Genomic DNA, 14,046 nt, shown 5'->3' with positions numbered 1-14,046 from the left:
TCTCTCTCTCTCTCTCTCTCTCTCTCTCTCTCTCTCTCTCTCTCTCTCTCTCTCTCTCTCTCTCTCTCTCTCTCTCTCTCTCTCTCTCTCTCTCTCTCTCCTACCTCTCTGGACCCATGGGGGGTCTGTGTGGTCTGATTTGGGTCTAATATCTATGTAAATCTCTCTCTCTCTCTCTCTCTCTCTCTCTCTCTCTCTCTCTCTCTCTCTCTCTCTCTCTCTCTCTCTCTCTCTCTCTCTCTCTCTCTCTCTCTCTCTCTCTCTCTCTCTCTCTCTCTCTCTCTCTCTCTCTCTCTCTCTCTCTCTCTCTTTTCCTGTGTTTATCTGTGTGTGTGTGTGTGTGTGTGTGTGTGTGTGTGTGTGTGTGTGTGTGTGTGTGTGTGTGTGTGTGTGTCGGGCTGAGGTCGACGTGGCGCTGTGGAGGCTCGTGTAGGTGAGGCGTGAGTCACCTGGCACACCTGAGGCAGGTGTCCTCCACACCTTAGTTCAACCCAAATTCGCTTCGCATCGGGTGAATCATGGGGCTTGTTTACGGTAAAAAGACAGAGCAATAGTTATTTATGTGTAAAAAGGGAAATAAAAGTGTCCAGTCTTTAATCAGTCTTCGTTATGAGAGCAAAACGGACGAGTTTCCATGTTTTGAAGGATTAGTATGTAAAGAGGAAGAGCAAAATGTAGTCACACTTTAAAGATGAAGAGCAACTTCCACTCATATTTTCTTTCTAAATACATGCAACTCATAAAGGTAAAAGGTCAGTAATAAATGAGCTTTCTTAATATAAAATATTACCATGTAAAGAAGTTCACCATGTAAAAAAGTTCTTTATTCATTAATTTAAAACACTGAGGTTGCTGCAATTCTTTTTTTTTTTTTTTTTTTTTTTTTTTGACTGTTGCAGGTTGAGTGTGAGTTTTATTAGTTTTTTATCTATTTATTTTTTATCTAAACGATGACTTGAAACATTCATTATTCAGTAGGTCAGGGAAGAACTTTTTTTTTCTTTCATTCCGGAAATATTGAGCTTTTTTTCTTTTTTGCCTTGAAGTCATCAGTTTCAGTTAGCAAGCCATTTTTTTGTGTGTGAGTGGGCGAGAAACATGCAGGTCACAGGTGTTTGGGTCGGCAGGTGCTGAGCCAACCACCACCACACGGGGTTTGGTTGACTGGGCTAGGTTCCTCCTCCTCCTCATCATCATCATCATCATCAGCAGCAGCACCACCACCACAACCACCCCATCAGCTGTGTGTGTGTGTGTGTGTGTGTGTGTTGCATTGGTTTTGTTCATGATTTGAGTTCGTGTCACAAAAGTAATTATTCTCAACACTGCCCAACCACCCCCACCGCCGCCGCCGCCGCCGCCGCTTTCATCACCATCACCATCACCACCACCATCCTCATCACCACTACAGCTGATCTTCCTTCTCCTCCTCTTTCTCTTCTCTCCTCGTCTTACATCACCACCTACCATCCTCCTCCTCTCGTATCGCATCGCTTTTTTTTCTCCCTCCCTCATATTTTCTTCTCTCTCCTCATCTCCCCTCTTCTCTCCTCTCCTCTCCTCACCACCATTGTAATAGATACCATTACCTCTTCTCCATTCTGTCATCCTTTTTTTACGCCCCTCTCTCCCTCCTCATCTTCTCTCCCGTCCCCTCTTATCCTCCTCATAATCTTCCCCTCTCCTTCACCTCTTCCTCTTATATCGCAACTTTTCCTTCTTTCATTCTTTCTTTCTCCCACCACCATCAGCAGCAGCAGCAGAAACAATAACAAAAACAACGGACGAGAGAGAGAGAGAGAGAGAGAGAGAGAGAGAGAGAGAGAGAGAGAGAGAGAGAGAGAGAGAGAGAGAGAGAGAGAGAGAGAGAGAGAGAGAGAGAGAGAGAGAGAGAGAGAGAGAGAGAGAGAGAGAGAGAGAGAGAGAGAGAGAGAGAGAGAGAGAGAGAGAGAGAGAGAGAGAGAGAGAGAGCACAACAGGCCCTGGTCTTCCCCTCGCTGTCCAGAAAGGGAAGGACATGCATACAAGTGAGCATCTCATACAAATTAGACGAAAAACAGTCGAAGTCACCAGTTTAGGAGCGGTGGTTAGCGGGCTTTTTTTTCTACACTTCCTTTATGTTGCCCTTGAGCTGTAAAAAAAAAAAAAGTTTATATATAACAGATCGGGGGACTAATGAAACTTCTAAGCATGTATGGAGGCCAGCTAGGTGATAGGGACAACTTGGTGAAACTCATTGACCTATAGAAAGGCTACTTAGTTGATAAGATACGCGTCTAGGCATATATAGAGGCCATTTAAGTGATAAAAACGATTTGGTGAAGCTTCTAGGCATATAAAGAGGTGAATTAGGTGATAACAATGACTTGGTGAAACTCATTGACCTATAGAAAGGTTACTAAGGTTACTAAGTTGATAAGAAAACTTAGTGAAGCGTCTAGGCATATATAGAGGCCATTTACGTGATAAGAACGATTTGGTGAAGCTTCTAGGCATATAAAGAGGTGAATTAGGTGATAGCAATGACTTGGTGAAGCGTATTGACCTATAGAGAGACTAGTTAGTTGATAAGGATGACTTGCTGAAGCGTTTAGGCATATATAGAGGCCATTCATGTGATAGGGATAACTTGGTAAAGTGTATTGGAACATATATTAGCTAGTTAGTGGATAGGAAAACTTAGTGAAGCGTTTAGGCATATATAGAGGCCATTCATGTGATAGGGATAACAGCTAGTTAGTGGATAGGAAAACTTAGTGAAGCGTTTAGGCATATATAGAGGCCATTCATGTGATAGGGATAACTTGGTAAAGTGTATTGGAATATATAGAAGCTAGTTTGTGAATAGGAAAACTTAGTGAAACATCTAGGCATATATAGTTGGCCAGTTAGTGGATAGGAAGACTTGTTGAAGCTTGAATCCATGTAATAGACTAAATTGATACTATAGAGGCCGGTGTCTTTGTCGTAGAATTGATAGAATGTCTTGGTGACGCGTCCGGGCACAGGTTAGGGAGACGAGAGTGTCGGCAGATGATCCTGGACGGTAGTAATTGTGGCTGATCGGGGACGTGAGGGGCTGAAAGTGAGAGTGGATGATGACCGCCGCCGCATGACGTCACCACTCATTCTGGCCTCTTGCCCCACACCTCCTCCGCCTCCTCCTCCTCCTCTCAGCCTCAGCCTCCTCATGCCAGCCCCGCGTTGCTTCTTCCTACCCGCCTTCCCGCCCTGCCCATCCCTGCCCACCTCCAGATCCTGTTCTCTCTCCGCACCCGTCACACACACACACGCACACACATCTTTTTTATAACTTTTTTTTTCCCGCATCAAGGTTATCTATCTATATATACTGCAGGGATGCGAGACAATAGATCTGTCCAAAGCGTATTCTGGGCGACGAGGGTTTTGTTTCTCTCTCTCTCACTCTCTCTACGCTACACGCCGAGCCCTCAGAATATAAATGAAGGACTCGTCAATGTTTTCTTAGGGTGAAAGGCATGTCGGGTCAGCGGCTGTGGGCAGGGCGTGGAGGTAAGTGCTCACAGGTGTTAAGTCTAAAGTGGCTGCCCCCCCCCCCTCCACCCAGTCACACTTCGCCAGTCAGCTGTTCCCCGTTCACTGGTATTCTCGTTCTCTGTGCTGCGGGCTGTTCTTCGTTGCGTCCTTCCGTTGGCGTTCGTTAGTGATTCATGTTTCTTTATTTGGCGTGTGTTATGACAGTTCAAGGTCTTGGTAGTGGCCTGGCAATGGTGCGAGGGAGAAATCTGCACAAGTGTGAGTGTTCTACGTGTTTATAAGTAGTTGAAGTTGAGGCTCATATTCTTAAACATTTCGAGGCTCGCACACCCACATTTGGTAAGGCTTTGGTAGTGGCTGTTTGGGGTATTTCCGTGGGTTGTTTTATAAGCCTAGTGATGGTATGATAAGGCTTCTGCACCGTGCATGTGAAAGAATACGCGTGAGAACCTGACTAGTATCCTTTGTTGCCGTTGAAAATATTTGCTATGAGAGCCGAAAGCGTCTGAGATTACGAGTCTTAGGGCCAGTTTCACAGTTCCTCATGATGGGTTAGTATAAGCTCCCAAACCAATACCAGAGCCTTCGAAATTTCCTTGTATAGGGTCTGGTGTTTATATTTAAGTTCGCAAATTTGACGAAACTATTCAGGAAAAGTCTTGTGTATTTAGTGTGGCATCGAAGACCTCCCCATTTTGGATTGTATGGGATTCTATTGTTTGGTTCGGGCTGTTACGAAGACACTGTGTTGGACTGTGAAACCGGCTCATAGTTACCCTGTTTAATTTTTACGTATGGATGCTTAGAGTAGGTCTCCCTCTAGTGAATGATATCCCGTAAGTTAAAAGTGTCGCAGGACTCATAAGTGTAAGTTTGAGGGCGTCATTCAGTTGAGAAGTATATATACACACCTGATTCGGTAAAAGTAAGATTATATTTTCTTCTGTTCTGGTGCGCATGTTTCGTACAAATCTGTGTTCTTTGTTTTTTTGTGTGTGTGTGAGATGCATGCAAGATCAAGGTGTGTGTGTGTGTGTCTCTCTCTCTCTCTCTCTCTCTCTCTCTCTCTCTCTCTCTCTCTCTCTCTCTCTCTCTCTCTCTAGCAACAGCAGTCGGATATCTCAACTCCTGCTTCGGTGTATTAACTCAACGTTGTATAAAGCGAATGAGTCGGTCCGGATCCACTTATGTATTTCCTGTTACTTGCTTTTATCAGGTTTGTCTGCATGAGGAGGTTGTGTGTATGTGTGTGTGTGTGTGGGGGGGGGGGGGGGGAGTGATTGTGTACCAGTGATTGATTGTAGCTGGAGCCTGATAACAAAGTGAAGTGTTATCAATGAACACAGATATTCGAGATTAGTATGATTATTTAACAACCTCTATTAACAATTTTACCTTTTTATTGATTGATAGTTTATAAAATTCAGTGCACGCGCTGGTCGAAACGTCTTGTTGAAGCTTTTGTGTGTGTGTGTGTATGTGTGTGTGTGTGTGTGTGTGTACATGAATGAATGCAGAGGAGAGTCATCATAATCCAGTGTAGTGGCGGTCACGTTCTCAAGGCACACACGGCTCCTCGGGGTGATACAGATTCCACTCGGCGATAACAAACCTAGAGTGCCAGGGCCCTGATAACGCGGTCAGTGAGGGTGTGCCGGCCAGTGGTGGAGCAGTGTACCCCGCAGGCGGCCGAGGCCCACACCGCCGCCACCATGGAGTAAGTTCCCCTTGACAACACTTTAAGGAGGCAGGTTGAGTGACAGCGGCCGTCCACCAACATAAACACGTCTTTCAGCATGCAAGTCTCCGGTTGACTCTGGTTGCGTGGCTGTCTGTGCCCGCAGTGGAAGCAGTGGCTTGTTAAGAGTCCCACAGCAGACACCGCGGCTCTGCTCCCCTAGTGTAGCTACATAGAGCCCCCACTGATTCATGGCCCCCAGCTGCCTCATTAAGCCAACATATTGCCAAAGATCCGGCGAAATGAAGGCCAAAGAAGTTGCAGTCACTTTCCTTCCCCTTGCCTTCGATTCAGTCCGCCTCTCTCCTGCTGGGTGCATCCTAAAAACTTGTATGGCGGAACCCTCTTCTCCATTCACCGGATTTACGGGCCTTGCAAGCCACTCATGTTCTTGCCCTAAACCCAAGGTCTAGGTTGCTTAAATTCTGCAGGCCGTGACCACCTGGTTCCTGCCGCAGTCACGGACGGCGCGCATAGGGCCGGTGACAGGCATGTGTGACTGCACATCTTGTTATGCTTGAGGTTGTACGGGTGGCTTCATTTCCCCTTTGATAGCGTAGAGTTGTGAGGCGTGATATGTAGATAGATAGATAGATATATAGAGAGAGATAGATGTGGGTGTGGGTGTGTAAAGTTATTAATTAATTAATCTATCTGCCCGTAGATCGCACCACCTTGATTATCCGTGGTGCCTTAGGCCTCTGATATCTTGTGTGATATAAAAATGTCATGAGCGACACATGTAGACGCAGCCAATGTCAGGGTCTGTGGTCAGGGCCTGGAACAACAATGAAAGCATGACGAGTGGCTGGGTTTTGTGCTCCTTTGTATCGAGCTGTCTTAGTGTGTGTGTGTGGGTGTGGGTGTGGGTGTGTGTGGGTGTTCTTGAAGCAAATAACACCTGGTAATCGGGTGATCATTGGTGTTCGTGCATTGGCTGGCCCGTGCAGCATCCTCGCGTCCGTGCTTCTGTGATTGAAGCCGGGGCCTCAGTGGAAGCAGGGCAGCACTGAGGAGCATGACAGACTCTCGTGCCCCGCCCTCCCACGGGCATGGCAGTCTGGACACTCCACACACTTCCCTTAACCTTAACACACGAAGGAAGGAAGCTCTAACCTAGAGTCTGGCATTAGCTCAATATACTTGTTTTTTTATGTTATTTAGGGACACTGCGTCATCTACAACGTTTTTTTTTTTTTTAAGGCCTTTTGTTCACCAGATGATCCTGTGACAGTTCCAATCCCTCTCCCTCGCCGAATGTCTTTGTTGAGGCCGGTGACTCACGGGCACCAGTTCCCGCGATTAGAGAAAAGCAGCGCAGTAATATTGTGTGTGGTATATGTAACGTATCTACCATCTCTGTGTTTGTCCGTGTTTTACAGAGGAAGCATCTGTAATACTCTTGGAAGGCGTAATCTAAAAGTGGTAACCATTAGGCTGCGGTCGAACAAGATAAAATGAATCAGTTAGGCCTGTAACCTTGTGGCTCAGATTATTTAAGGCTTTCGAGTTTTCGGAAGCCTCGGTGTCCTTGGTGTTCATTTCGCAACAGCGTCGCCGCTTTTTATGACAGTCGTGAGTTGGTTCTTCCGTCGTAACGCAGCGGGGAGAGCGGGAGTGGAGGCGCTGCTCCTCGGGTCGTCTGTGTACACCAGCAATAAATCGATACGAAAGCTAAATGTCAACAAGGTTTGGATAGGTGAGGTCACGCGGCCTGGGGCGGTGAGAGGCTGCGGTGAGGCGGCCCTGCGGCACCCCGTCTCGCTGCCCGTCAGGCTGGCTGCGTGCGTGGCCGCTGGCTTGCATCTCCGGATACACTGATGAAAGAGCGCTCCAGTTACATGTAACCTGTAATTTCCTGAGTATGAGAAATCGAGGACCTTGGTTACGTAGGTCAACCTCGAAGGGGGGGCATTTACAAGGACAAGATATAAATGGAAGGAAAAGCGACATTTGGATAAGCTGTGTCCTAAATATAACTCCGGGAAATGAAAGAGTTTCAACAAGTGAGGCATTCCTGGAAACATTCCACGAACAGGGGGAAGTTTGTGTAGTAATTTGGAATGTCGCTGTCAAACCCTGTATAGTTGCCAAATACCACTAATGGGAATAAAGTGCTGATGTAATGTATACCGATACGAACAAGACCTCCCGCGTGGGACACTGTAAAGGGGTGATACATGCATTATCGTATAGCAGGTAATGAGTGACCAGTTGCCTAATATCACCAGCGGGAGATATCGCCGCCACTGATACAAGAAGGTGAAACACGCGAACTAGACCTCCACGATGAGAGATAGCGCCGGTGTCAAGGGTCTGCTCTGGAGGATAGATATCTAGTGAGTGTTGTGTAAGACGTGGCACCAGCGTCGGCAGTACGTCCATGAGTTTTGCCAGAGAGAGAGAGAGATGGGGGGGGGGGGGGGGATGATGCGTCGCTTACGAAAGGGAAAGTGGTCAGGGCTGGTGAGAGTGGAAGGTGAGGAATGAGAGAGGGAGGGCTTGGTGAGGAAAACAGACAGGGGTGGTTGGAGAGAGGGATGACGGGTCAGGAGAAGGAGGGGATGCTGGGGCGAGGAGGAGAAGGAAAGAGATTGTGGAGGGAGTAGATGAGAGTGTGGGCGAAGCTGGAGGAGAGAGAAGAGGCAGAGGGATGATGGTGGAGGGAGGAGATGAGAGGATAAGCAGGAAAATAGACAGTGAAGGGAAGAAAGAAGAAGGGAAAGAGATAGTGGAGAGAGAGAGATGATAGTGTACTGATGGCGGAGGAAGGAGAAGAGTAAGGAAAGAGACAGTAGTGGGAGATGATAGGGTAAGCAGAAATATAGATGATGAAAGGAGGAGAGAGAGAGAGATAAGGAGGGAAAGATATCGTGGAGAGAGAAGATGAGAGGGTTGGAAGAAATATGCATGATGAACGAAAGAGAGGAGAGAAAAGATAGCTAGTGAAGGGAGGAGAGGATACAATATGATATGGATGGTGGAGGGAGAGAGAGATACTGTGAAGAGAGGAGAGTGGGGGGTTGGGTAAGGGAAGGAGGAGACGGTGGAGGGTTCGTGTGTGGGGGTGGTGGTGGGGAAGGATGCCAGCGAGATAGCGACGACAGGGAGGGCACCAAACACATGCTGAGTAATTTCTTTGTTTCCCGCCCCACAAATAGAATATATAACTGTTTCTCTACTTTTTGTTTCAGCACTTATATTTACGTGCGTGGAGGAAGAGTGTATACGGTGTGAGGGTCCGCAGGAGAGAGAGAGAGAGAGAGAGAGAGAGAGAGAGAGAGAGAGAGAGAGAGAGAGAGAGAGAGAGAATTACATTGATTTTTTACATAGATAAGCAGACCAGAATTACGTAGATAACCAGACCAGAGAATTACATAGATAACCAGACCAGTTACATAGATAGCCAGACCAGAGAGAGAGAGAGAGAGGGACCGTGATACTTCAAAGATAAAACAAAAATAAAAATAAAAAGATTAACGTAAGGCTGAATCATCCTATCAATTTCTCTCTCTCAAGTAAAAAAAAATCAATATGTCAAGATCCGGCTCCTCATTTCCTTCGGGGGTTAAGATAAAACACTGACCTAAAAAAAGTATTAAGAAAAGAAGAGATGCAGGCGAGGGTGAGTCATACAGCATCCACCTCCATTGTCTTTTGGCTTCGTCTCCCCGTGGTGATGGAGGAGGAAGCTGGCCATGGGGAGGAAAGCAAAGGAAAAGTTGAGCCAATGAGAGTCAGGGAAAGTAAGGTTGTACAAGGATTAAGTGTCTGTGGATGTTGTGTTGTCGGGGTATGATGAGGAGGGAGTTATGACAAGCACTTCCACTCATTTTTCCTGTTCGTTTTGTAGATGAAACTATAGTCGGTATTTTCAAACGCTACCGCTTCCCACAACTGTTTCCAAAGGCCTAAAAGGGAATCAATCGGGTTTTAATGAGTCTTACTTGAGGTTCATGGTACAGAAGAAGGGTCACACTACCATCAGGGTCATAAAACTACCTCTGGAAATGCCCAAAACTCCTACGAAAGCCTTGACAAATGTGTGTGCTTGGGGGCCGAAATGTTTAAGAATATGACCCTGTAGCTTGTGGAAAGACAGCATGTGGAGTAAAGGAAAGGAAGCTGGTGTATGAGGAGGAGGGAGTCATGGCTGGCACTTCCACTGTCATTTATTGTTCCTTCGGGAGATAAAACTACAGCGTGTGGAAAGTTGTGAACTGGAAATTGATATACGTGGGGAGTGAGGGTGAGACGGAGATGTAGACGATATAGAAAAAGATTTATAACCACGAAGTTGGGGTTAAGTGGCGAGGAACGGAGAGCAGAGGTAGGAAAAAAAACACCGTCAAAAGCTGAATATATTGTTAACCCGGTAGCAGCGACGGACCAAATTTGTGGCTTTAGCGTGTAGCAGCGACGGGCCACATTTTTGCCATGATATAAACCCCCCAAAATAGATGATGCATAAACTGATCACAAATGCGTTGATATATATTATGAAATGGTTTGCGTGAGTGATGATTCTTTCTCATTATTTTACTTAGAGGGGCCTTTAACCTAACCTAACTTAACCTAACCTAAGAATATGACCCCCGCAGCTACCGGGTTAATGGACTTGTTAGGTTTGAGGCAAAGGTATAGGTGGGGCTTACCGACTTACGTTTATCTGGTGTAAGATAAGAGGTCTGGAGGAGAAAGGAGAGGAGGGAGAGGGGGGTGCGCTGATAAGGGGGCAGGGAGGGGCGAGGTCAGAGTGATGTAAATGTTATCGTGATAAGGAGAGGCTGCTACACGGAGCTTATCGGCGTTATCGTGCCGTAGATTAGTGGTGGAGTGCTCTGGGATCGAGGGCACCTGGAGAAAAAACTCGAGACATGTATACTCCGTTGTCAAAACATTCTTTCATTTATTTTGTTGTAGTTGTTTTTCGCCACACAAAAAATTTAACCCAGTAGCAGCAGGGATCATGTTTCTTAATGGTCCCTCTAAGCGAGAAAAATGAGAAAAAATCATCACTCACACAAACCATTTCATAATATATATCAAAGCATTTGTGATCAGATTATGTATCATCTATTTTGGGGGGTTTATATCATGGCACAAATTTGGCCCGGCGCTACTACACGGTAAAACCACAAATTTGGCCCATCGCTGCTACTGGGTTAAACAGTAGGGGTATTTTTTTCGGCAAAGGAGGCAGGGCAAGGGAAGAAAAAGAGAGGGAACAAAAAAGCTCGTTGGTTCTGCTACTCCAAATAGTTGATGGAGTAGTTGAAAGAGGGTCAAAATCGAATGGAGAGGTGTCTTGGCACTCCCCTCTTGTCGGCGTTTAAGTCATGGGGGCAGAGGGAAATGAATATATACAAAGGAGACGAGAAGGAAGCTGTCAAGTGTGTTGGCTCATGCAAAAACGGTCAAATAATGTCTCAACAAGTACCCTAGAGGCATCATGTGAAATGTCATGGGAAAACATCGCAAAAGAAAAGGGGGGAAAGAAATAAAAGAAAAAAGGAGCTTGGTATTTGCTTGTCAGAGGTGCTTGTGTCGTATACTGACACATTAAAAAATGGGAAAATGTATAATTAAAATACTGTTAACGTGCTTTTCTCAACGTTGGAATGGGTCTTTGTCTCCTGCTGTGGACTGATAAAGGTGGGAGATACTGACGAACATGTTGAAACTTTGACAAAAAGAAACATTAGAGACAGTCATTTCAATACTCCTGAAAATGTCGGGTATGTGATATAATATTGATGATAAAAGTGAAAGTTTGCGAGAACAGAGAATGAGCATGACGCGTGCATGTTTGGCTGGTCTAGAGGAGGGAACGAAGCACTTACTGATGAAGATTTATAGAACTACAGGTTAAGATAGACATAAGTGCAGCTAAACAAGGGTCTGTGGGAATAGAAGACGGAGAAGATTTAGAGAATAGAATAAGCAGCAAGCCTTGTGTAGGAGAGGAAGGAGCTAAACTAGAGGACGTAGGAAAGGAACTAGATGAAGATTATTAGAACTACAGGTTAAGATAGACATAAGAGCAGCTAAACAAGGGTCTGTGGGAATAGAAGACGGAGAAGATTTGGAGAACAGAATAAGCAGCAAGCCTTGTGTAGGAGAAGAAGGAGCTAAACTAGAGGACGTAGGAAAGGAACTAGACTTGAGGATGTGGGAGAGAAAGGAGCTACAGACTTGACAAATGTAGGCAAGGAAGCAGCTATACCAGAGAATGTAGATAATAAAGAAGCAAGACTAGAGGGTGTATGTAAGAAAGGAATGGGCTAGATCAGAGGTGGGAACGATGTTTACGTATATTAACATCTTATGATTAAAGAATTTACTGATATAGTCATCCTACAAAATCGTGAGTGCAGATAAGAAGCAACAACAATACGAGGGTTGAGAGAGCAGCGGATGTAAAGAACAAAAAAAAGTGATAAAGAAAAATGATAAAAAGTAATGGAAATAGTGTCAGTCTTATACAAGGAGTCAAAGGGAGCGTGTTCGAGGGAGCGGAGTTAGTGACCCTGAAAGCAACGAGGGAGTGAAGGTAGGAAGAAGAGCAGCACGACGAGGCTCTGGGAGGAACAAAAGGCACAGTGAAGGTCGTGGCTTGATGATACTAACAGCCGCCCTCGACGCCACTGTTTGAAATCATGTTGTCTGGGTGAAGGACTTTCCCATATGAGGAGACGTAGGCGTGTATTCCCCGGCACCCTCGGCTCTCCCAGCAAGTATTTCCGAAGGCCACGAAAGAGATAAGTCGGGTTCCTGTGAGTGTTTTTCACGTTCATGGTGCAAAATCCCTGTCCAAGTGTCACTAGCCCGGCAGCAGCGACGGGCCAAATTTGTGGCTTTACCGTGTACCAGCGACGGGCCACATTTTTGCCATGATATCAACCCCCTAAAATAGATGATGCATAAACTGATCACAAATGCGTTGATATGTATTATGAAATGGTTTGCGTGAGTGATGATTTCTTCTCATTTTTCTCGCTTAGAGGGAAGGGCCTTTTAGAAACATGATCCCCGCAGCTACCAGGCTAGGCTCATAAAACTACCCATGGAAATACCCACAACAACCTCTACGAAAGCCTTACCAAATGTGGGCGTGTGGGCCTTGAAATGGGTGATAATATGGGCTGTAGTTTGTTGTTTTTACAGTAAAGGGGGAAGCTCAAAGGTGAAATAGAGCATAAACAAAAAAAAAGCCTGTCCTCTCTTCTGTAATATCTTCTCTATCTTTTTTTTTTCTTTTCTTTTTTTCTTTTTTTTCACCTACCCCCACTGTTTAACTCCGTACTCACAGGCATGCGGATTCAGACCAGTTCCCCCTTGCCATACAGTGTTCTATTTAAATCCCCTTATCCAAACTGCGTTCTCCATAATTGTCAGGGTTTTTTTTTTTCTGCTCAGCACCGGATACTAAAAAGATAGCATATATATCCTGCAGGGTGTCCTCAATTGTCTTCGCTTCTCTATCAACGCCAAACACTACACAACAAGGAATTTTGGTAATATTTTGTGTATGGTATATAGGAGCCTTCAAACTTGCTGTGTTGGACTGGGAGCTAGTCATTCTGAAGAGCCTATCAGTCCATCCCCCCCACACACACACACACTAGGAGCCTTCATACTTGCTGTTTTGGACTGTGGAACTAGTCATTCTGAAGAGCCTATCAGTCCATCACCCCCCCCCCCCCACACACACACATACACACTTCCCGCCCCCACTTTGCAGCCACTTAACTTTACATGGTCCTACAGCACTGCCATATCATATCAGGGCATCTTATCAGTGTAAGTGCCATAGTCTTAACCACTTCGGCGGCCATACAAGTACATCTGATAAGGCTTTCGTAGGCGTTATGGGCATTTCCATGGGTAGTTTAGTGACCCTGGTGGTAGTTTGACAAAGATTATGTTTCATGAAGGTGAAGGAAAACACTCATGAGAACCCGATTAGCCTCCTTTTTTTTTCGACCTTTAGAAGTAGTTGATGTGAGCAGCGGAAGCGTCTCAAAATGTCGACTTAATCCGTCCGCTGCGATTGGTACCCATTCGGCTTTCATTGATAGCCTGGTAACATATACTCCCAGGTCTTTCTCTGCTTCTGTGGTGGATAGTGGAGTGTTTCCCATGTGGTAGTGGTATGCTGGATATGCTCTCCCAAGGTGCAGGACTTTACATTTTTCCTCATTGAATTGTAGCAGCCACTTTTTGTTCCATTCCTGTAGCTTGGTGATGTCTTCTTGTGGGAAATCCGCGGTCAAGGGGTTAACCCAGTAGCAGCGGGGATCATGTTTCTTAACGGTCCCTCTAAGCGAGAAAAATGAGAAAAAAATCATCCCTCACACAAACCATTTCATAATATATATCAAAGCATTTGTGATCAGATTATGTATCATCTATTTTTGGGGGGTTATATCATGGCACATATTTGGCCCGTCGCTGCTACACGGTAAAGCCACAAATTTGACCCGTCGCTGCTACACGGTAAAGCCACAAATTTGACCCGTCGCTGCTACACGGTAAAGCCACAAATTTGACCCGTCGCTGCTACACGGTAAAGCCACAAATTTGTCCAGTCGCTGATACACGGTAAAGCCACAAATTTGACCCGTCGCTGCTACACGGTAAAGACACAATTTTGTAACGACGCTGCTACACGGTAAAGCCACAAATTTGACCCGTCGCTGCTACACGGTAAAGCCACAAATTTGACCCGTCGCTGCTACACGGTAAAGCCACAAATTTGGCCCGTCGCTGCTACACGGTAAAGCCAC

Source organism: Eriocheir sinensis, chromosome 3, assembly GCF_024679095.1.
Source record: "Eriocheir sinensis breed Jianghai 21 chromosome 3, ASM2467909v1, whole genome shotgun sequence".
NCBI classification, from domain to species: Eukaryota; Metazoa; Arthropoda; class Malacostraca; order Decapoda; family Varunidae; genus Eriocheir; species Eriocheir sinensis.
This window is presented reverse-complemented; position numbering follows the sequence as displayed.